Source organism: Carica papaya, chromosome 8 (assembly GCF_054855325.1).
Source record: "Carica papaya isolate Zhongbai chromosome 8, ASM5485532v1, whole genome shotgun sequence".
NCBI lineage: Eukaryota > Viridiplantae > Streptophyta > Magnoliopsida > Brassicales > Caricaceae > Carica > Carica papaya.
Window position 1 is genome coordinate 15616612 of NC_142316.1, and position 23868 is coordinate 15640479.

The 23868-nt window shown below is 39.7% G+C and overlaps 14 pseudogenes; all 14 read left to right on the plus strand.

Moving 5' to 3' along the window:
* The first annotated feature begins 14720 nt into the window (after positions 1–14720).
* On the plus strand, positions 14721–14839 carry LOC148242279 (5S ribosomal RNA; annotated as a pseudogene).
* A 206-nt stretch (positions 14840–15045) lies between these two features.
* LOC148242280 (5S ribosomal RNA) lies at positions 15046–15164 on the plus strand (annotated as a pseudogene).
* A 561-nt stretch (positions 15165–15725) lies between these two features.
* Positions 15726–15844, plus strand: LOC148242281 (5S ribosomal RNA; annotated as a pseudogene).
* A 561-nt stretch (positions 15845–16405) lies between these two features.
* LOC148242282 (5S ribosomal RNA) lies at positions 16406–16524 on the plus strand (annotated as a pseudogene).
* A 207-nt stretch (positions 16525–16731) lies between these two features.
* Positions 16732–16850, plus strand: LOC148242283 (5S ribosomal RNA; annotated as a pseudogene).
* Positions 16851–17056: 206 nt separating this feature from the next.
* Positions 17057–17175, plus strand: LOC148242284 (5S ribosomal RNA; annotated as a pseudogene).
* A 561-nt stretch (positions 17176–17736) lies between these two features.
* Positions 17737–17855, plus strand: LOC148242285 (5S ribosomal RNA; annotated as a pseudogene).
* Positions 17856–18414: 559 nt separating this feature from the next.
* LOC148242286 (5S ribosomal RNA) lies at positions 18415–18533 on the plus strand (annotated as a pseudogene).
* Positions 18534–18736: 203 nt separating this feature from the next.
* On the plus strand, positions 18737–18855 carry LOC148242287 (5S ribosomal RNA; annotated as a pseudogene).
* An 885-nt stretch (positions 18856–19740) lies between these two features.
* LOC148242288 (5S ribosomal RNA) lies at positions 19741–19859 on the plus strand (annotated as a pseudogene).
* Positions 19860–20065: 206 nt separating this feature from the next.
* On the plus strand, positions 20066–20184 carry LOC148242289 (5S ribosomal RNA; annotated as a pseudogene).
* An 887-nt stretch (positions 20185–21071) lies between these two features.
* LOC148242290 (5S ribosomal RNA) lies at positions 21072–21190 on the plus strand (annotated as a pseudogene).
* A 1879-nt stretch (positions 21191–23069) lies between these two features.
* On the plus strand, positions 23070–23188 carry LOC148242291 (5S ribosomal RNA; annotated as a pseudogene).
* A 206-nt stretch (positions 23189–23394) lies between these two features.
* On the plus strand, positions 23395–23513 carry LOC148242292 (5S ribosomal RNA; annotated as a pseudogene).
* The last annotated feature ends 355 nt before the right edge of the window (positions 23514–23868 follow it).

Genomic DNA, 23868 nt, shown 5'->3' on the forward strand with positions numbered 1-23868 from the left:
ATGTTTTAAAGGATTGTTTTAATTTGTGTAACATCTTTTGTAACTCACAAACTAGTTTTTTATGTCAAAGAAATAAAAACAGGTGGAATATCCATTTATACTTCATCATCAAGATCCTTATAGAGAAAGACATTTTTTAGGTCAAATTGGTACAACGACCAATTCAAGTTTGCAGCAAGTGAGATTAATACTCTTATAGTATTTAATTTTGCTATAAGTGAGAAAGTTTCTTAGTAATTTATCCCATATGTCTGAGTGTATCCCTTCATAACGAGTCTTTCTTTATATCTTTCAACTGATCCATTTGTCTTGTGTTTGATAGAGAGCACCTGTAACACCTCGAAGACCTTTGCACTTAATTGTGTTGTGAACCCCTAATCATTCGGACCTTGAGGCTATTTTAACTCTTTAAAATTTCATGCTTTAATTTTTGGATAAAATTTAATTTACAAGTTTTGTATTTATTGGTTATTTAGTTTAAATAATTGTTAAAAATTTATTTTGAATATTGATTTGTAAAAATTTATTTTTAAAATTAACTTAAAAATGTTTCAGAAAAAAACAGAGGAGAAAACAACAGAAAAATCCCATAGAAATGCCCACGGGAAAGACCCTCGGCCTATGCGGGCCTTATGCGCTGCTCACGCGTGCGTGCACGCCGCCAACATGAGACATGTGCCTGTGTGCATGTCCCATCCATGTAGCGTGCGAGGTGCGCGGTTTGCGCGTGCGGCAGGCTGGGGCAATGTGCGCTGCCTCATGCTATACGCGTTGTCGGATAGGTGGTGTCGTTGTCAGTTGGACGATGTGTCGTCGTCATTTGGGCGGCGTACCTCTGGTTTTCGCACTATTGTCATGTCATCGTCATCATATCGTCCATCCATTAATGACGTCCGTCAGTCGTTACATCACCTCAAGTCGCTTTTACTTTTCTCTCTCTTTATAAGATTTTTTTAATTTGTGCAAATCTAAAAATTCTTATTTTCTATAAATAGGGACACTTTTTCACTATTTCCTCACCACTCCAACTTTATTTTTCCATCCACCTAAGAGTTTTAGAGAGAGAGTGAGCTAGAGAGATAAGGGGAAGAAATATAAGAAAGAAAGACGTAGGAAGACTCCAAAATTTTAGTAAAAAATTTAGTATTTATTTTTAACATACTAAGGAATTTTTTAGATTAAATTAATGAAATTTTAATTGATTGGTTGCATGTTTAATTTTTATATGCTTAAATAAAAATTATTACATGTTAATGCATGGTTAGATGAACGTAAATAAATCAAATTATTTTGTTTAACTAAAATAAATAAATTAGTATGTGATAAATGTTGATGCATGATATATTGTACAATGAAGTAACGAAGCATGAAGTTATATTTTAAGCATGAGAAATTTGTGCCAGTATTGGCATGCATTGTTATAAAATATTTTGTTAGACTTTTTATCTCTAAAAAATTTCTGTTTATCTGAATTTGGTATGAAAATACATGAGAGAATCACTCTTTGTGGATGACAACGTACCGTCTGACAAGAGTGATGACGCGATATGATTGTAGGAGTTACTTTTGGTGAAGTACGATCATGATTATAGCTTAAATATAGGACCACTATAGTTAACATGGTCGTGATCATAGATCGTATCATAGTTTGGCAAGCCGTAAATGTTTTGTTGGTTTGGCAAGCCGTAAATTACTGATATAATATGAAAGGAATTTGGTCATTCCACATAGGTAGAAAAAATTCATATTGCCCTTAGTAGATGGAAGTTAGAACAACTTCGCGTGAAAAATAAAATAAAATAAAGAGCACGTAATGATTTATTTGATTTTTTCTACTTTCAGCACGATTGATTTGATTGATATGATATGACTATGACATGATAGATTTGATTTTTTTAAATAAAGTAAATTGTTTTCATAATTAATGAATGAACCCTTGACACAATTCCCCATGGTGAGTAATTATGATACTTTATTTCACTGTAAATTTCTTTTGAAATCCTGATGAGGTTATTTAAATATTATTTTTCTTACTGAATATGTGGAACTCACTTCTTTCCATGCCCCCTATCAAATGAGGACGATAGTGAGGAATCGATCATTGATCTAGCCCTTGAAGCCTTCGAAGATCCCATGGGTCCGTGAACGTTATGAGTGCATATTTGCCCCACACTCTAATGAGTATATCTTTTATAGATGCTTGTAATTAAATTTGTTTCCACCTCAGTATTATATGAATGGAACTATATTATTTTTAAGAGATTGTAATTATTTATTCCACTGCATACAGTTATCTTATATGCATTCGTATCTATTTACGTATCTGCACTCTTATGCTTTAATTAGCATTGAGATGTCACAACACCTATCTATATCTCATAATTTTCTTTCCTTGGGTTGTGGTGCAAATGCCCAAGTATCATTCTTCTGTAACGCTTTCATCTCTTCCTCTATCGCTTAGATCCACCTAGGATTATTCATGACTTCACTTACTATATGAGGAACAACATCTACATATAAGTTATAGACTAATTCCTTGAAAGGTTCAGATGATTATTGAGCCAAGACATGGTTGGCAATTGGGTTTTTGATTTCTTAGTTCCATGATCGAGTGAACAACTATTTGATGGTCATCCGTGGTTATGTCTCAAAGGTAATTTGTAACCAATAGAAATGTTTTATGATACTTTATAGCTTGTACCCTCAGGAATATTCTTATAAGATTAGTTTGATTGTTGCATTATTAGGTCATGGAAGGGTTATTGACTTTCTGTAGTTTTTTCACTTATCTCTAATTTTACCTTTACATGCTCAACATTTTCAATATTTTTTATTTCTCCTCTTTCGTGTATCAACATTGCCATTGGTTCTCTTGGCTGAACCTCAACCCTTATATCATTTAAAGCTTCTTTGAAGCTTGACCAATTTTCTCAATTATGTTTTTCACTCATAATCTCCCCCTAAAAAGAGAAGTGTGAAGATTGAGAGGTCAACAAAATTCTCTTATTCAATCAACATAACATCCGTATGGTATAAAGGCACCTTGTAGCTGGATTATAATATTCATATCCTTTTTCTTGAGCTCTATGGCTAAGAACAGCACAAAAAACATCACATGGATCTAGTTTCCTTATTTGATTTTTTGTGTAGATGAACATATTTAACACAATGAAACTTTCTTGGAGAAAGTATTGGAATTGATGTTAATGTCACATGTTTCACTAGAACTTGAAGATGATTTTTATAGTTCAAGACTCATGATGGCAATAAGTTCATCAAGTATATAACAGTTATGATTGCATCTATATAAAAATGTTCAAGTACATATGTCGTTGTTAAGAGAGCTCGAGTGATTTTCAAGAATGCATATTATTCATTTGGATAAGGGATGCCCCAACCGATCATGCCATAACCAAATCTACCTTTCCTTGGCCCCTGCAGAATGCATATTATTCAGTCTACCACAACTGAAATCATCCATGTAATACAACCATTCGCTTTTAATACCATGACCAATGATCTCCTTAGGGAAAATATCCAAAAACAAACATAAGTTAAGATACATTAGAGCAAAATAATTCAATTCCTCAATCACTTATTCTATGGATAACAATTTATTAGAAAGTAATGGAACTAGTAAAGTGTTTGGTAATGAAAAAGAAAGAGAAAAGACAATTGCTTCAACCCATGTTATTGGATATATTACTCCATTAACATTAGCAATGTATATATGTTTTGGTTGGGTGGTCTTAGAGAAGTCACAGGGTTCAAATGTCATGTGGTCGGTTGCTCCAGAATCAATAATCCAACCATCATGGTTCCCCATTTTAGAATAGAAAAAAAACCCAACTTTGGTTACCTGAGCCATTTTGAGCAATTTTTTTAGTTGAAAATTCTTGTTTTGGTACAAAAGATAGTTGAGGCTTTATGCTCATAAGAGTTGCACAACTAGGATTTCCTTCTCCACTTACTTCATGTTTTTTCTTTACCTTGAGTTCGTGCCACCAATCTAGATGAGCATGTAGTTTAAAACATGTTTCTTCAGTATGTTTTATATTCCTAAAATGTGTGTAGCTTTCTCATTGACTTTATGACTTTGGTTTTATAACTGGCTTTTTATTCAAAAGTGATAAAAAAGATAATTGATGTTGAGATTTCTGTCCCCTAAAAAGCATAACACCACCAAATATTGTATCCTCCTTAGCCATCATTATATATTAACTCAAATCATCTCTTTGAACTAGTGCACAAGCTTGTTCCACTATTGGGAATGGTTGTATCTGAAGCAAATCTACTCGAATCTTGTCAAGACAATAATCAAACCCATATAAGAAGCTATAAACTCTATCACCCTACAAGATTGAGTAATATTTATGTGTATTAGTATCATATTTTATAGGATTTGGTTGGAGAAAATCGATTACTCTTCTTTTGAGATTACATACTTATGATGTATTAGTGTCATCAAAGTACATTGTAGCAATATTATCCTAAATAGCCTTAACTGCTGAAAATATAATAAAGTTACTCACTAACTTTGGATCCATATAATTGATTAGCCATCCCTTTACCATTGTGTTTTTAGTTCTCTATTTTTTGAATGTAGGATTTGTTTGTGGGGGCTCTAGAAGTTCTCCATTTATGTAACCTAACTTGCCTTTTCTTGAGATATGCACCTCGACAATTTAGGACCATAGTGCATAATTGGTGTCATCTAACTTGATTCCAATATGTGTTGAAAATTCATAATTTGAGACCTGGTTCTATGTTTGATTGAGGTTTAGTTCTTGCATCATTCTTATTGTAAGTTATGCGAAAATTGAATTCTCCCCTTTGTGTTTTTGCATATTAATGGTTGGTGTTTCCATTTTCCTTCTCTCTCTCTTTTCTTAGGAAGTTTACGGCTGTAGAATCTTTACTATGATACCATGTTGAAGAGAGAAGAAAAATGGACAATTTTTTTTTTCCCATATGTTAAAGATGTAGCAAATGTGGACTATATATAATCTATACATGAACCTAATTTGGAATAAACTAATCACATTAATTTAGACAAAATATTTGGATGATTTACAACAAATAAAACTTACTTGGTAACTAAAGAATATTTTGAGATTCCTATAATTGCTCCATAAATAATTAGTTTATGATTCTTATATAACTTAGTAATTAGAATATTTTGTGATTCCTATAATTACTCCATCAATGATTATTATTTTTTCTTATAATTGCTCATTCACAGCTCATGCCAATAGAAATATGCTAACAAATGGATCATGCCTCTAGAGTTCAATGTTGATGACAAAGTTTTATTAAAAGCTATACCCTAAATGTAAAAGAAAGTCTACAAAATTATCAAACATCATGGGTTGATACTCATATATAATGATTCCTTTAAAGGGACCAGATGAGTAGGCAAAATGGCGTATTTTTCGAAGTTACCGAATCACTTGAGGATTTATCGAAAATTCTATATAAGTTTCCTCAAGCTTTATTATGATAATGCTAAAGACCCTAGCAGTGCCAGAGTTCAATGAGAATTATTCCTTGTCACAAATAAATATAGAAGGAAAGTGGACTTTATAAGATCATAATGAAAGAGAAGATTAGTAGTTAAACTCATTATCTAATGAGGTAGACTAGACTCTTTTTAACTAATAATAATTTAGAGTAAACTGCAAATATAGAGACTCCTTACTTATACCAATAGGGGCACTGATTCTTTATGGTGGAGTGGTTCCTTAGACCCTTGAAGATTACATAACCATGGTAAATGACTCATCTACTTTAATTGCAAGTGATTGACTTGAAAGATGGATGAGGCTAAGAAAAGCTTGACATGCGTGGGTAGAATATGGTTGCACGACTCAAACATGTTAAGACATATAAGTGTACAGATGCTAACAACTAGCCAGTCATATAGACATCTCACCTTCGTAGACAAGTAATCAAGGGCAAGTATACATGTGTGCACGAGTTTGAGGTAGGATGTGAGCACTATAAAAAACATAGGCATGCAAAGATATGTAACCTTACCTAGGGATGATGTAGCATACATTGCACTTTAATAAGTATGGCTTATGAGGTTCTCAACAAGATGTATCTACGAGTGAACACATGGTGATTTCCCAAGGCATGTGAAAGTGTTATGAGTCGTATAGACTCGTAGGTGCATAGTGGGCTACTAATGCCTAGGGATATTTGTTGTATACAAGGGCACATGATCCAGAGATAGTATGCATAGGGAAGCTGTACACACATATAAGATATGCCAAACACGTGCGAGAGGCTGTTAGGTGCTAAATGACGTGAATACCTACTGAATTTTTTGGAAACATGTTAAAACATAAATAAACATGATTGCTAGGCGTGTTGGGCTTACAATGTATCAAAAATATATATTGATTATACAAAATAGTTACTGGTGGTTTCAATGGTTATTATAATGCTAGAATGCATTTATGATATGAGCAAAATGAGGGCAACTCACGGGAATTATGATACCCTGACTTTTTGACAATTAATGAATTTTAAAAACTACGATATTTCAAGCCTTCGACCATATGAAATTTTCGTTGAAAATATGAGTTTCTTTTATTTTAGTTAGTTTCCCAAAATTTTTATTCGAATTAACCGAAATTTTAGGAGAAAAACGATAAAAAAATAAATGACACAGAAAAACACGACCCACAGCCCGCGACCTGCGAGTCACAACCCGTGACCCACGGATAGTCTGCACAGACAGGCTGACGTGTGCACAGTGCGCAGTAGGGTTGTGCACGGTGTGTAGCATAGCAGCGCTTGTGCGTGCACAGTGCTCAGCATGGCTGCCTACATGCACTATCAACTGATGAGATAGCCTTGTCCTGCCAGTCAAAAGGCCATGCTTGGCCTTTTTTCTCTTTTTGGCCATGCTTTGTGGGCCCCAAATCCACCCCCTTACTCCACTTCACCGATTTTTGCCAAGTGGTACGAATTTGGCCTTTATTTTCCCTATTTAAACCCTTTTCTCCTCTCCATTTCTCCACACCATTTTTTTCAAATTTAGAGAGAAAAAGAAGAGACTTTTAGAGAGAGAAAAGAGCAAGAAAGGAAGGAAATCAGTAAAAGTTTCACACAAGACATTCCAAAAATTTTTAGAAGCTATTGCTTCGCTACCAAAAGACTAAGTCAACCTGGTTACGGTAAGAGATTCTTAGTATTTTAATCTACGTTTCTAAATGCCCTTTTTAGCTAAATAAAATGATGTATATGAAAAATATTTATTGTGACATCCCAATAAATAAGAAAAAAAAATAAAAGAAGAAGGAAAATAGGACCAAACTAAGAATATTTTTAAAGAAGAGATACATTATAAAAATAGGGTAGGGGTTAGGTTGTAAAGATTTTAAAAGGAGAAGAAAAATTGGAAATTTAATAAGAAAAAGGGAATCGGTGGCTCAAAATCGTTCTGGAGATCGAATGGCTCTGGGACTCCATATTTAAGCTCCCTTTTTCCTACCTATTCAGGTAAAAGAAACCCTAGAGGAAAAGAGGGGGAGGTAAGATGAAATAGAGGTCAAGAGAGGGGAGAAGAAGAGAAACGAAAGTGAAGGAAGGAGAAGAAGAGGAAGAAGAGACGATGGTGAAGAAAAACGAAGAAGAGGAAGAAGATCGGTGCGCACGACCGAAAAGCATTGTGTGGTACGCCTTGTGTAAGGGGTGCAGAAAGAGAGAGAAAAAGTAACATTCGAGCAATCAAGGAAGAGGTGGGCGATAAAAGGTTGAAAGCAAAAAATCACTTCAGTTATGAACTCTGACGCGAAGAGAGCTTAGGGAGAAGAGAGATCGTCACCAGGATTCTATATCATCTCTATAACCGCTGGGTAAGTCCATATGCTCCTCACAACTTAGATTAGAAATTATATACTAAATTCTTTAGCATGGTACACTAGGAAACAAAACCGATGAGGGGTGAGTGTGGCTGAAAGGCGAGGATGGGTGTATGGCCAAGAGTAGGCCGATGCATGTGCTTGTGGTTGGGTGAAGGCCGAGGTAGGTGGCCAAGGGAAGGCCGATGTGTGTGTGTGGCAGTGTACAGCCGATGTTGGTGTGGCCAAGAGAAGGCTAGTGTATGTGTGTGGTAGGATACTGCCGGTGTGTGTGGCCAAGGGAAGGCTGTTGTGTGTGTATGGCAGTGTACTGCTAGTGTTAGTGTGGCCAAGGAAAATCCGGTGTGTGTGCGTGGCTATGTACTGCTAGTGTATTTATGGGGCCAAAGGTGGGTGGTGTATGTGTGTGGCTGCCTAATGCTGGTGTGTGTGCATGCATGGCCGAGTAAAGGCCAGTGTGTGTGGCTGAAAGGCTGGGATGTGTATGTGGCCGAGTGAAGGCTGTTGGGATGTTATTGTGTGTGTGTGTGGCCGATTGAAGGTCAGTGTGTACATGTGTTATATGGTTAGACTGCTCTAGTAGGATATCAATTAGGGTTGTTGTTATATTATTTTCTCTTGGGTCATGGTGAGGGACCGGTGTGGATATTCTAGGGCCGATGCGGTTGGTATGATTCTGCATGTGTGTAAGGTCAAAGTATTTTGTATACAGGTGTAGAGTATTGTATGAATGTCATGGATTGTGAAATATGGGCTGGTTAGGTCTCTGTAGGTATAAGATACATCTATGGTGATGAGGAGATAGACAAGTCAGTATGGTTAATTGGTTAGAAAAAGGGATGCAGACATTTAAGTTAGAGTGCTGAGTAGGAACTGGACAAGATTATGCAAGAAAGAGACTTGAGGATAACTGAGGGGGTGTTTGGGATTATAAGTAGATAGGTTAAATTAAATTTATAGAAGCTGAACAAAACTTTGAAACAAAAATAAAAGAGGGTCGAAGGGTATAAAAGAGTACTTAGGAAACCTATTGGATGAGTTAGGAATCCCATTGAAAGGATAACAAACTTTTGTTTTAGGGAGAGAAAGTTAACAAGGAAATTAAATAAGCACTGGGTTGTACCACCACATTTAGTTGTAATATGTTATTTTGCTCTAATCTTTGAGTGTGATGTGTATATTCTACTTACTGGGTGATGTAGCTTATTATGTTGTAAATTTCATAGCAGGTATAACGGGAAACAAGAACTAGAAGATTAAGAATCATGCCACCAAACTTAAGCACTTGCAAGGACCTTCATCGTCATTACCTAGGTCGAATAATTGAGAGTTAGTTGTAGGATATGATCGATATTATTGTGTGTAGGAGGAAATACTTGTACTTTCATTTTTTGTTATAGTTAAAAGGTGTATCGTTTCTTGTGGAGACAGATTGGTAGATACGTGAAGCATGAATATATATATATTTATTTGATTCAAGATACATGAAATAATTACCTTTGGAATAACATTTATGAATCAAAGTGATATTATTAATCTCTCTTATAGATGGCATTATAAACGATGGTAGTTGTACGAGCTACAACCGACCTTGTTGGGGAATGGGTTGTTTCATTTGTAGTGAATTTTCATATTTGTTTGGTGACATACATTGATCCATGTTGGTTGATAATCTATTTCCGTGATTTTATGCTTTGTTTTTGAACGAATGATAAAATGGAAATTTAAGAATATTGATCCTTTGTCCTACCCTCGGTAAAGGCAAAGAGGGGTATTTTAAGGAGCTCCGGCCTAAAAAATATCATGATGGTCAAGTCTAGATATAAGAGACCTTTGGCCAAATGTATTGGACCCCCACCAAGTTCTGAACATGAGGCATGATCTATGAGAGTATTTTGTATGATTGAGATGCATGAAACCTTGGTAGATTGATGATTCGCATGGTTAAACTAATTAATTTGATGTTTAATATCACTACAGTATTTGGTATTGTTTAATCATGGAGACATGGAGCATAATACATAAAACTTGATGATTGGAACTATATGTGAGTTTGACCATTTGCCTTACCTTAGTAATGGCGAAGAGAGTTATTCTAACGGACCATTGGTTCAAAATGATAACTTGAAGGTCAAGTATGAGTAAAATGAGCCTTTGGGCCAAATATGAGACTTCGAGCTAGATAAGAAGTAGAATCCAAAAAGGATTCGGAAACAGTTGCATTGAACATGTAGTATGCATGTGAAAGAAACATGACGTTGTTGTGAGCATGAATTAAATAAGTGAAAAAAAAGAAAAAATTCGTTCGACCGTTATCTTTGAAGGATTTTTGTTTCTCCCTCCCTCTGAATAAGTGTTGGTGAAGCGCTCTTTGATATCCCAAATGCTAATTAAGGCATGTGGGTGTCAGATACAGAAACAGATTACAAGTGCATGATAAAAATATTATACAGCGGAGCAAATTGATACAAATCCCTTCCAAAATATATGAGTTCCAATTATATATATATATAACTAAGGTCAGAAGTGGCTACAAAATACAAATGTTAAAATATAAAAAATGACCACTTCTATCATTATACTATTGGACTCATCAGAGTGCAGGAACAATCATGCACTCATGGTTTGCGGATCCATGGGATCCTCATAGACTTTAATGGATAGGTCAACCGACGATCCCTCACTATCTTCTTCATCTGGGGGGGGGGGGGGAGGGGGCATGGAAAGAGTGAGTTCCATATGTTCAGTAAAGAAAATAGTATTTAGATAACAATATAAGGTTTAAAAGGTGAATAATTATAATATAGACACTTACCATTAGGTTACATTATAGTCCTATCTTATCTTATGAAAAAATTTTATTTATTAAGGAAAAATATCTCGATATAGTCACAACAATCAAGATAAAACACACAACATACTTGACAGTAAAAAAAATTAAATGAATCATGAAACGCTCAGATTTTCATGTCATGCTTCGCAAAATCATTCCGACTTCCATATCTGAGAGCAGATATAGATTTTCGATTATCCATATGGAATAACCATATCAGATATCGATAACGATAATTTGCTCAGACACATTTTTGGCTTACCAAACTATGAGACGATCTATGACCATGACTGTACCGACCATTGTGGTAATATTAGATATTTTATAGTCACAACAGTACTTAGCCAAAGATGAACCCTAACAAATATTTACGTCACCACTCTCGTTAAAAGGTACACCGTCATCCATAGAGTCTTCTCACGTCTTTTCAGACCAGATGGGGTCGGAGAAAATAGGTACCTCGGATGGGGAAAGGGAAATAGATACCTCTAAGAGATAAAAGGCCTAACAAGACACTTAATGTATTATCCAAGTCAATACAGATACATATATACTTCGGACCATTCAGGCTTCATTCTCCTTTTATTTATTTATTTATTTTCCAGATAACCTTACCGGTTTCATATTATTTTATTTATATGCAATTCATCAAGTGCCTATAAATCACATAACATGCTTGAAATCAAGAACAGTTCACTTTATTAAAACTACTAAACATAGAGCATGCAAATCACGCAAAATCATAGATTTATTAATTTTAATTTTATCTAAAAATACTCCTTAAGACGTTTAAAGAAATACTAAATTCATTACCAAAACCTCGATTGTTTCTTCTATACTATTCTTCTTTTTCTTCTCTCATTCTCTCTCTATATCACTTCTTTTCTCTCTAAAATCTTATTTATAGAAAACAAGGGTCGTTGGATTTGCGTCAAGTGGCGAAATCCAGTGAAGAAAAAAAGTGTTAAAAATGGAAGATGTTCGATTCGATGCGACACAAAAAATAGAGGAGAATCCGTGCGTGTTGCTCGTCTAGCCTGCAGGCGCCGGGCAACCCTGTTGGGCGTAGGAGCTAGCCTGCGCTCGGGCAGAGCCTACGAAGCGCTAGCCTATCTGCACAGGCCTACTGTGCAGATGGCACGCACACAGTGTGCGGTGCTAGCTTGTCCGCGCACGATGTGATGCTTGCACAGGTTGATCCCCCCATCGCGCGCAGATGGGACATGCACATTCCGCATGCATATGGGACGAGTGCATTATGCGCGCGTTTTATGCTTGTCACTTGCGCGCGCACAATGCACGCCCAACGCACGGATGCCCTCGCAGGCAGTCCTTTCTCGCAGGAGTTTTCTCGTCAGATTTTTTTCCCTTTTTTTCATTTTTTTCTAAAAATTGTTTATTTTAAAAATAATGACAAAATAAATAAATAAAAATAAAATGAGATAAAATTAAATAAAATTAAAATAAAATTAAATCAGAATAATTTACGAATTATAATAATAAACTGCGAAATAAAATTAAATGAGTTTAGTAATGCCTTAAGGCCTGAATAAAGAGGATTTTTCAAATATAATTAAGCACGATAGTGAGCGGGGTGTTACATACCCCCACCCTAAAAAAATTTGGTTCCTAAATTTATCTCGAACGTTCCCGAAAACTTTTTCTTCATCGCGCTTTCCAACTCCCACACTACCTATTCCGATGTATGGTGCTACCACTGCACCTTCACCATGGGAATCGTCTTGTTACGGAAGACTTTGTTGATCCATCCAAGAATTTCTACGGAGAATTCCTCATAAGTCATATCGGCTTATATCTGTGTTTCATCGTGAGGAATGATATGAGAAGGGTTAGGATGGTACCTTTTGAGCACAGAGATGTGAAAAACATCATGTAAACCCATAAACTCTCAGGCTAGAGTTAGATGGTACGCTATGGGTCCAATGCACTCTATGATCTTAAAAGGTCCCACATAATGAGGACTCAACTTTTCTCTTTTTTCGAATCACATTTTTCATTTGAAGGGAAAAACCTTGAGGAAGACCTGATCTCTAATGATAAATTTCAGGGTTCGCCTACGATTATCGACATAACTCTTCTAATGGCTCTAGGAGGTAGCCAAGTTTTTACAGATGATTGCGACCTTCTCAATAGTCTCTTAGATGAAGTCTAGTCCTAAATAACGCTAGTTTTCGACTTCACTCCAACAAGTGGGAGAACGACAGGGCCTATCGTACAAGTATTCATACAGAACCATGCCGATGCTGGAATGATAACTATTATTATAAGTAAATTCACACAGAGAAATATACTCATATTAGTTATCACAAAAGTCAAGGACGCAAACACACAACATATCTTCTAATGTTTGGATAGTATATTCCAACTAACCATCTGTTTGGGGATGATAAGCGGTGCTGAAGTACAATCCACACCCAAGAGCTTCTTGAAAACTATCTAAAAAATAGGAGGTGAATTGAGGATCTCGATCAGACACAATGGATAAAGGAACACCATGAAGTCGAACAATCTCATTAATATAAGGGCAGACTAATTTACTAGTAGAGTCAGTGGTCCCAATGGGCAAGAAATAGACAGTGTTGGTTAGTCTGTTAACGATGACCCAAATAGCATTAGGACCAGAATAGGTCCTAGGCAGTCCGGTGATAAAATCTATGGTTACATGCTCCAACTTCCATTCTAGAATCGGGAGGCCCTATAACAAACCACGGGTCTATGATATTCTGCCTTAATTCTCTGGCAAGTAAGGCATCTAGAAACATAGTCGTTAATGTCGTTCTTCATTCCCCACCATCAGTATTGACACTTTGAGTCCCGGCACATCTTAGTACTTCCGAGATGGATAGACAGCTTGGAAACATGGATAACTTTGAGAACATCTGTCCTTACAGTGATAAGAACCCAAATTCAGTTTCGAAATCTGAATAGCCCATCATTTGAAATCTTAAAATCAGGAAATTTATTAGAAGAAAACTTGCCCAGATTCTTGGTGAGTTCCTGGTCCGTGGATCAAGCTTTCTAAATCTTCATGAAAAGATTCGGTAGGACTCGAATTTGAGCAAGATAGGTACCTTTGCCATAGTAGTTGAGGTGAAATAACTGTATAGTATCAATTATCTTCCAATAAAGGCCATGGTTTAGGCCAACACTGCGGACTCCTCATCGCTTAGTGCATTAGCAACTACATTTCTTCTATCAGGGTGATAGATGATCTTGTAATCATAGTCCTTGAGGAGGTCCATCCAATGTCTTTGTCTCATGTTCAACTCCCTCTACGAGAAGATGTACTTCAAATTTTTATGGTAAGTGTAAATCTCGAAGGTCTGACCAAATAGGTAATAATGTCATATCTTCAAGACAAAGATGATGGTCGTCATCTTCAGGTAATGCGTAGGGTAGTTTCACTCATGAAGTTTCAACTGTCGGGATCCATAAGCGACCACTCTACCATATTGCATTAAAATACATCCCAAGCTAATATGAGATGCATCGCAATAGACCTAAAACCTTCCAATGTTGTCAGGGAGGATCAACACAAGAGCAAAGGTAAGATGACATTTAATTTCCATAAAGGTTTCACTATATGCATAATTCCAAACAAATGACATGCTTTTTCGAATGATTCGAGTCAACGGAGCAGTAATCTTAGAAAACCAGCACTAGTGCAACAGATTCTATTAAAACTCCACAAGTTAAGGGTTCTTGGGCGAGAGTTGTACTAGGATGGGTGACCTCCTACGAAGTCCTTATATTTCACCCATTTTCTTGGGAAGTCCTCGTGTTGCACCCATTTTTTTGCAGATGATTCTTTCGACGTTACGCGCGACTTGAATTATGGACCGCAGGTTTATTCACAAATGTGAGTCACGGCACCGTGGAATTTTACTTGATATTAGAACGAGAACAGGAGGTGCAGTGCGCACGCATAAGGAAACAAATGTCGGGAGGGGGAAGAAAGGAGAAGGAGCTTATGTATTTGCAGCGCGAAATGAAACATGTGCGATCATACCAGCACTAATGCACCGGATCCCATCATAACTCCGCAGTTAAGTGTGCTTTGGCGAAAGTAGTACAAGGATAGGTTACCTCTTGGGAAGTTCTCGTGTTGCACCAATTTTTTTTTCTGATGGGTTGTTCGACGTTACGCGCGACTGGAACTATGGTCCACTAGTTTATACACAAATGCGAGTCAAGACACAGGGGCATTTTAATTGATATTAGAACGAGAAGGAGAGGTGAAGTGAGAACGCACCAGGAAACAAATGACGGGTGGGGGAAGAAAGGAGAAGGAGTGTTTGAATTTCCAGCGCAAAATGAAACAGGTGCGATCATACCAGCACAAATGCACCAGATCCCATTAGAACTCCGCAGTTAAGTGTGCTTGGGAGAGAGTTGTACTCAGATGGGTGACATACTGGGAAGTCCTCGTGTTGCACCCAATTTCTTTCAGATGGGTCGTTCGACGTTACGCGCAAATGGAATTATGAACCGCTGGTTTATTCGCAAAGGTGAGTAACGGTGCCGGAGCAATTTACTTGATATTAGAACGAGAATGAGAGATGCAGAGTGCACGCACAAGGAAACAAATGACGGGAGGGGGGATGGAACGAGAAAGAGTGTATGTATTTACAACGCAGAATGAAACATGAGCGATCATACCAGCACTAGTGCAATGGATTCTATCAAAACTCTGCAAGTTAAGGGTTCTTGGGCGAGAGTTGTACTAGGATGGGTGACCACCTGCGAAGTCCTTATATTTCACCCATTTTCTTGGGAAGTCCTCGTGTTGCACCCATTTTTTTGCAGATGATTCTTTCGACGTTACGCGCGACTTGAATTATGGTCCGCAGGTTTATTCGCAAATGTGAGTCACAGCGCCGTGGCATTTTACTTGATATTAGAACGAGAACGGGAGGTGCAGTGCGCACGCATAAGGAAACAAATGACGGGAGGGGGAAGAAAGGAGAATGAGTTTATGTATTTGCAGCGTGAAATGAAACATGTGCGATCATACCAGCACTAATGCAGCGGATCCCATCAGAACTCTGCAGTTAAGTGTGCTTGGGCGAGAGTAGTACTCGGATGGATGACCTCCTAGAAAGTCCTCGTGTTGCACCCATTTTTTTTTGGATGGGTCGTTCGACGTTTCTCGCGAATAGAATTATGAACCGCTGGTTCATTCGCAAAGGTGAGTCACAATGCCGGGGCATTTTATTTGATCGTAGAACGAGAAGGAGTGATGCAGATTGCACACAAATGGAAACATATGACGGGAGGGGGGATGGAAGGAGAAAGAGTGTATGTATTTGCAGCGCAGAATGAAACATGAGCTATCATACCAGAACTAATGCAACGGATTCTATCAAAACTCCGCAAGTTAAGGGTGCTTGGGCGAGAGTAGTACTAGGATGGGTGACATCCTGCGAAGTCCTTATAGTTCACCCATTTTCTTGGGAAGTCCTCGTGTTGCACCCAGTTTTTTGCAGATGATTCTTTCGACGTTACGCGCGAATTGAATTATGGTCTGCAGGTTTATTCGCAAATGTGAGTAACGGCGCTGTGGCATTTTACTTGATATTAGATCGAGAACGGGAGGTGCAGTGCGCACGCACAAGGAAACAAATGAGGAGAGGGGGAAGAAAGGAGAAGGAATGTATGCATTTACAGCGCGAAATTTAACAGGTGCGATCATATCAGCACTAATGCACAGGATCCCATCAGAACTCTGTAGTTAAGTGTGATTGGGCGAGAGTAGTACTCCGATGGGTGACCTCTTAGGAAGTCCTCGTGTCACACTACTTTTTTTTTCAGACGGGCCGTTCGACGTTACGCGCGACTGGAACTATTGTCCGCTGGTTTATAAGCAAATGTGAGTCAAGAAGCAGCGGCATTTTAATCGATATTAGAACGAGAAGGAAAGGTGCAGTGTGAACGCACAAGGAAACAAATGATGGGAAGGGGGAGGGAAGGAGAAGGAGTGTATGTATTTTCAGTGCGAAATGAAACAGGTGCGATCATACCAGCACAAATATACCGGATCCCATCAGTACTCCGCAGTTAAGTGTGCTTTGGCGAAAGTAGTACAAGGATGGGTTACCTACTGTGAAGTTCTCGTGTTGCACCCATTTTTTTTTTCAGATGTGCTGTTCGACGTTACGCGCGACTGGAACTATGGTCCGCTAGTTTATACGCAAATGTGAGTCAAGACGCAGGGGTATTCTAATTGATATTAGAACGAGAATGAGAGGTGAAATGTGAACGCAATAGAAAACAAATGACGGGAGGGGGAAGAAGGAGAAGGAGTGTATGTATTTGCAACTCTAAATTAAACAGGTGCCATCATACCAGCACTAATGCACCGGATCCCAATAGAACTCCGCACTTAAGTGTGCTTGGGCGAGACTAGTACTCGAATGGGTGACCTCCTGGGAAGTCCGCGTGTTGCAACCATTTTTTTTCGGATGGGTCGTTCGACGTTATGTACTAATGGAATTATGAACTGCTGGTTCATTCGCAAAGGTGAGTCATGGTGCCGGGGCATTTTACTTGATATTAGAACGAGAATGAGAGATGCAGAGTGCAAGCACAAGGAAACAAATGACGGGATGGGGGATGGAAGGAGAAAGAGTGTATGTATTTGCAGCGCAGAATGAAACATGAGCAATCATACCAAAACTAATGCAACGGATTCTATCAGAACTCCACAAGTTAAGGGTGTTTGGGCGAGAGTAGTACTAGGATGGGTGAGCTCCTGCGAAATCCTTATATTTCACCCATTTTCTTGGAAAGTCATTGTGTTGCACCCATTTTTTTGTAGATGATTCTTTCGATGTTACGCGCGACTTGAATTACAGTCCGCAGGTTTATTTGTAAATATGAGTCACGGCGCTGTGGCATTTTACTTGATATTAGAACGAGAACGGGAGGTGCAGTGCGCACGCACAGGGAAACAAATGACGGGAGGGGGAAGAAAGGGGAAGGATTTTATGTATTTGCCGTGCGAAATTAAATAGGTGCAATCATACCAGTAATAATGCACCGGATCCCATCATAACTCTGTAGTTAAGTGTGCTTGGGCTAGAGTAGTACTCGGATGGGTGACCTCCTGGGAAGTCCTCGCGTCGCACTAATTTTTTTTCAGACGGGTCGTTCGACGTTACGCGCGAATGGTACTAGGGTCCGCTGGTTTATACGCAAATGTGAGTCAAGAAGCTGGGGCATTTTAATCGATATTAGAAAGAGAAGGAGAGGTGGAGTGTGAACGCACAAGGAAACAAATGATGGGAGGGGGAGGGAAGGAGAAGGAGTGTATTTCTTTTAAGCACGAAATGAAACAGGTGCGCTCATACCAGCAATAACGCAACGGATTCTATCAAAACTCCGCAGGTAAGGGTGCTTGGGCGAGGGAAGTACAAGGATGGGTTACCTCCTGCGAAGACCTTATATTTCACCCATTTTTTTGGGAAGTCCTCGTGTTGTACCTATTTTTTTGCAGATGATTCTTTCGATGTTACACGCGACTTGAATTATGGTCCGCAGGTTTATTTGCAAATGTGAGTCACGGCGCCGTGAAATTTTACTTGACATTTGAGCCAGAACCGGAGATGCAGTACGCACGCACAAGGAAACAAATGACGGGAGGGGGAAGAAAGGAGAAGGATTGTATGTATTTGTAGCGCAAAAATTGACGTGTGCAATCATACCATCACTAATGCACCGGATCCGACCAAAACTCCGCAGTTAAGTGTGCTTAGGCGAGAGTAGTACTCGGATGGGTGACCTCCTGGGAAGTCCTCGTGTTGCACCAATTTTTTTTCAAACAGGTCGTTCGACGTTACGCGCGACTGAAACTATTGTCCGCTGGTTTATACACAAATGTGAGTCAAGAAGCAGAGGCATTTTAATCGATATTAGAACGAGAAGGAGAGGTGCAGTGTGAACGCACAAGAAAACAAATGATGGTAGGGGGGAGGGAAGGAGGAGTGTATGTATTTTCAGCTCGAAATAAAACAGGTGCGATCATACCAGCACAAATGCACCGGATCCCATCAGATATCCGCAGTTAAGTGTGCTTTGGCGAAAGTAGTACAAGGATGGGTTACCTCCTTGGAAGTTCTCGTGTTGCACCAATTTTTTTTTCAGATGGGTCGTTAGACGTTACGCGCGACTGGAACTATTGTCCGCTGGTTTATACGCAAATGTAAGTCAAGACACAGGGGCATTTTAATTGATATTAGAACGACAAGGAGAGGTGAAGTGTGACCGCACCAGGAAACAAATAAAGGGAAGGGGAACAAATGAGAAGGAGTGTATGTATTTGTAGCGCAAAATTAAACAGGTGCCATCATACCAGTAATAATGCACCGGATCCAATGAGAACTCCGCACTTAAGTGTACTTTGGCAAGACTAGTACTCGGATGGGTGACCTCCTGAGAAGTCCTCGTGTTGCACCCATTTTTTTTTTATGGGTCGTTCGACGTTACGAGCGAATGAAATTATGAACCGCTGGTTTATTCGCAAAGGTGAGTCACGGTGCCGGGGCATTTTACTTGATATTAGAACGAGAAGGAGAGATATAAAGTGCAAGCACAAGGAAATAAATGACGGGAGGGGGGATGGAAGGAGAAAGAGTGTATGTATTTGCAGCACAGAATGAAACATAAGGGATCATACTAGAACTAATGTAACGGATTCTATCAGAACTCTGCAAGTTAAGGATGTTTGGGCGAGAGTAGTACTAGGATGGGTGAGCTCCTGCGAAGTCCTTATATTTCAACCATTTTCTTTGGAAGTCCTCGTGTTGCACCCATTTTTTTGCAGATGATTCTTTCGATGTTACGCGCGACTTGAATTATGGTGCAAAGGTTTATTCGCAAATGTGAGTCACGGCGCCGTGGCATTTTACTTGATATTAGAACGAGAACGGGAGGTGCAGTTCGCACGCACAAGGAAACAAATGACGGGAGGGGGAAGAAAGGAGAAGGAATGTATGTATTTGCAGCGCGAAATTAAACAGGTGCGATCGTACCATCACTTATGCACCGGATCCCATCAGAATTCCGCAGTTAAGTGTGCTTGGGCGAGAGTAGTACTCGGATGGAGGATCTCCTGGGAATTCCTCATGTCGCACAAATTGTTTTTCAGACGGGTCGTTTGACGTTACGCGCGACTAGAACTATGGTCTGCTGGTTTATACGCAAACGTGAGTCAAGAAGCAGGGGCATTTTAATCGATATTAGAACGAGAAGGAGAGGTGCAGTGTGAACGCACAAGGAAATAAATGATGGGAAGGGAGAGGAAAGGAGAAGGAGTGTATGTATTTTCAGCACGAAATGAAACAGGTGCAATCATACCAGCACAAATGCACTGGATCCCATCAGAACTCTGCAGTTAAGTGTACTTTGGCGAAAGTAGTACAAGGATGGGTTACCTCTTGGGAAGTTCTCGTGTTGCACACATTTTTTTTTAAGATGGGTCGTTCGACGTTACGCGCCACTTGAACTATGGTCCGCTAGTTTATACACAAATGTGAGTCAAGACGCAGGGGCCTTTTAATTGATATTAGAACGAGAAGGAGAGGTGAAGTGTGAACGCACTAGGAAACAAATGACGGGAGGTGGATGAAAGGAGAAGGAGTGTATGTATTTGCAGTGCAAAATGAAACATGAGCGATCGTACCAGCACTAATGCATCGGATCTCATCAGAACTCTGCAGTTAAGTGTGCTTGGGCGAGAGTAGTATTCGAATTGGTGACCTCCTGGGAAGTCCTAGTGCTGCACCAATTTTTTTTTCGGATGGGTCATTCGACATTATGCGTGAATGGAATTATGAACCGCTGGTTCACTCGCAAAGGTGAGTCACGGTGCCGGGGCATTTTACTTTATATTAGAACTAGAAGGAGAGATGCAGAGTGCACGCACAAGGAAACAAATGACGGGAGGGGGGATGGAACGAGAAAGAGTGTATGTATTTACAGCGTAGAATAAAACATGAGCGATCATACCTGCACTAATGCAACGGATTCTATCATAACTCTACAAGTAAAGGGTGCTTAGGCGAGAGTAGTACTAGGATGGGTGACCTCCTGCGAAGTCCTTATATTTCTCCCATTTTCTTGGGAAGTCCTCGTGTTGCACACATTTTTTTGTAGATGATTCTTACGACGTTACGCGCGACTTTAATTATGGTCAAAAAGTTTATTCGCAAATGTGAGTCACGGCGCCGTGGTATTTTACTTGATATTTGAACGAGAACGGAAGGTGCAATGCGCACGCACAAGAAAACAAATGACGGGACGAGAAAGAAAGGAGAAGGAATGTATGTATTTGAAGCGCAAAATTTAATCGGTGCGATCATACCAGCACTAATGCACCGGATCCAATTAGAACTCCGCAGTTAAGTGTGCTTGGGCGAGAGTAGTACTCGGATTGGTGACCTATTGGGAAGTTCTCGTGTTGCACCCATTTTTTTTTTCGGATGGGTCGCTCGACGTTACGCGCGAATGGAATTATGAACCGCTGGTTCATTCGCAAAGGTGAGTCACGGTGCTTGGGCATTTTACTTGATATTAGAACGAGAAGGAGAGATGAAGAGTGCACGCACAAGAAAACAAATGACGGGAGGGGGGATGGAAGGAGAAAGAGTATATGTATTTGCAGCGCAGAATGAAACATGAGCGATCATACCAGAACTAATGCAACGGATTTTATCAGAATTCCGTAGTTAAGGGTACTTGGGCAAGAGTAGTACTAGGATTGGTGACCTCCTGCGAAGTCCTTATATTTCACCCATTTTATTGGGTAGTCCTCGTATTGCACCTATTTTATTGTAGATGATTCTTTCGATGTTACGTGCGACTTGAATTATGGTATGTAGGTTTATTCGCAAATATGAGTCACGGTGCCGTTGCATTTTACTTGATATTAGAACGAGAACGGGAGGTGCAGTGCGCACGCACAAGGAAACAAATGACGGGAGGGGGAAGAAAGGAGAAGGAGTGTATGTATTTGCAGCGAGAAATTAAACAGCTGCCATCATACCAGCACTAATGTACCAAATCCTTTCAGAACTCCGCAGTTAAGTGTGCTTGGGCGAGAGTAGTACTCGGATGGTGACATCCTGGGATGTTCTCGTATCGCACAAATTTTTTTTTAGACTGGTCGTTCGATGTTATGCGCGACTGGAACTATGGTCAGCTGGTTTATACACAAATTGGAGTCAAGAAGCAGGGGCATTTTAATCTATATTAGAACGAGGAGGAGAGGTGCAGTGTGAACGCACATGGAAAAAAATGATGGGAGGGGGGAGGGAAGGAGAATGAGTGTATGTATTTTCAGCACAAAACTAAACAGGTGAGATCATACCAGTACAAATGCACCGGATCCCATCATTACTCCGCAGTTAAGTGTGATTTGGTGAAAGTAGTACAAGGACGAGTTACCTCCTGGGAAGTTCTAGTGTTACACCCATTTTTTTTTCAGATGGGTCGTTCGACGTTATGCGCGACTGGAACTATGGTCCGCTGGTTTATACGCAAATGTGAGTCAAGACGCAGGGGCATTTTTTCTAATATTAGAACGAGAAGGATAAGTGAAGTGTGAACGCACCAGGAAACAAATGACGGGAGGGAGAAGAAAGGAGAATGAGTGTATTTATTTGCAGCGCGAAATGAAACAGGTGCGATCATACCAGCACTAATGCACCGGATCCGATCAGAACTCTGTAGTTAAGTGTGCTTGGGCGAGAGTAGTACACCTCCTGGGAAGTCCTCATGTTGCACAAATTTTTTCTCGGATGGGTCGCTCGACATTACGCGCGAATGGAATTATGAACCGCTGGTTCATTCGCAAAGGTGACTCACGGTGCTGGGGCATTTTACTTGATATTAGAACGAGAATGAGAGATGCAGAGTGCATGCACAAGGAAACAAATAACGGGAGGGGGGACGGAAGGAGAAAGAGTGTATGTATTTACAGCGCAGAATAAAGCTTGAGCGATCGTACCAGCACTAATGCAACGGATTCTATAAGAACTCCGCAAGTTAAGGGTGCTTGGGCGAGAGTAGTATTAGGATGGGTGACCTCCTGCGAAGTCCTTATATTTTACCTATTTTTTTGGGAAGTCCTCGTGTTGCACTATTTTTTTGCAGATGATTCTTTCGTCGTTACTCGCGACTTGAATTATGGTCCGCAGGTTTATTCGCAAATGTGAGTCACGGCACCGTGGCATTTTACTTGATATTAGATCAAGAATGGGAGGAGCAGAGCGCACGCACAAGGAAACAAATGACGGGGCAGGGAAGAAAGGAGATGGAGTGTATGTATTTACAGCGCAAAATTAAACAGGTGCGATCATACTAACACTAATGCACCGGATCCCATCAGAATTCCGCAGTTAAGTGTGTTTGGGTGAGAGTAGTACTTAGATGGGTGACCTCCTGGGAAGTCCTCGTGTCGCACTAATTTTTTTTCAAACGGGTCGTTCGACGTTACGCGCGACTGGAACTATGGTCCGCTGGTTTATACGCAAATGTGAGTCAAGATGCAGGGGCATTTTAATCGATATTAGAACAAGAAGGAGAGGTGCAGTGTGAACGCAGAAGGAAACAAATGATGGGAGGGGGGAGGGAAAGAGAAAGAGTGTATGTATTTTCAGCAGGAAATGAAACAGGTGCCATCATACCAGCACAAATGCACCGGATTCCATCGGAACTCCGCAGTTAAGTGTGCTTTCGCGAGAGTTGTACTTGGATGGGTGACCTCCTGGGAAGTCCTCGTGTCGCACCAATATTTTTTCAGGCAGGTCGTTCGACGTTACGCGCGACTGGAGCTATGGTCCGCTGGTTTATACGCAAATGTGAGTTAAGAAGCATGGCATTTTAATCGATATTAGAATGAGAAGGAGAGGTGCAGTGTGAATGCACAAGGAAACAAATGATTGGAGGGGGGAGGGAAGGAGAAGGAGTGTATGTATTTTCAGCACGAAATGAAACAGGTGCGATATCCGCAGTTAAGTGTGCCTTGGCGAAAGTAGTACAAGGATGGGTTACCTCCTGGGAAGTTCTCGTGTTGCACCCATTTTTTTTTCAGATGGGTCATTCGACGTTACGCGCGACTAGAACTATGGTCCGCTGGTTTATACG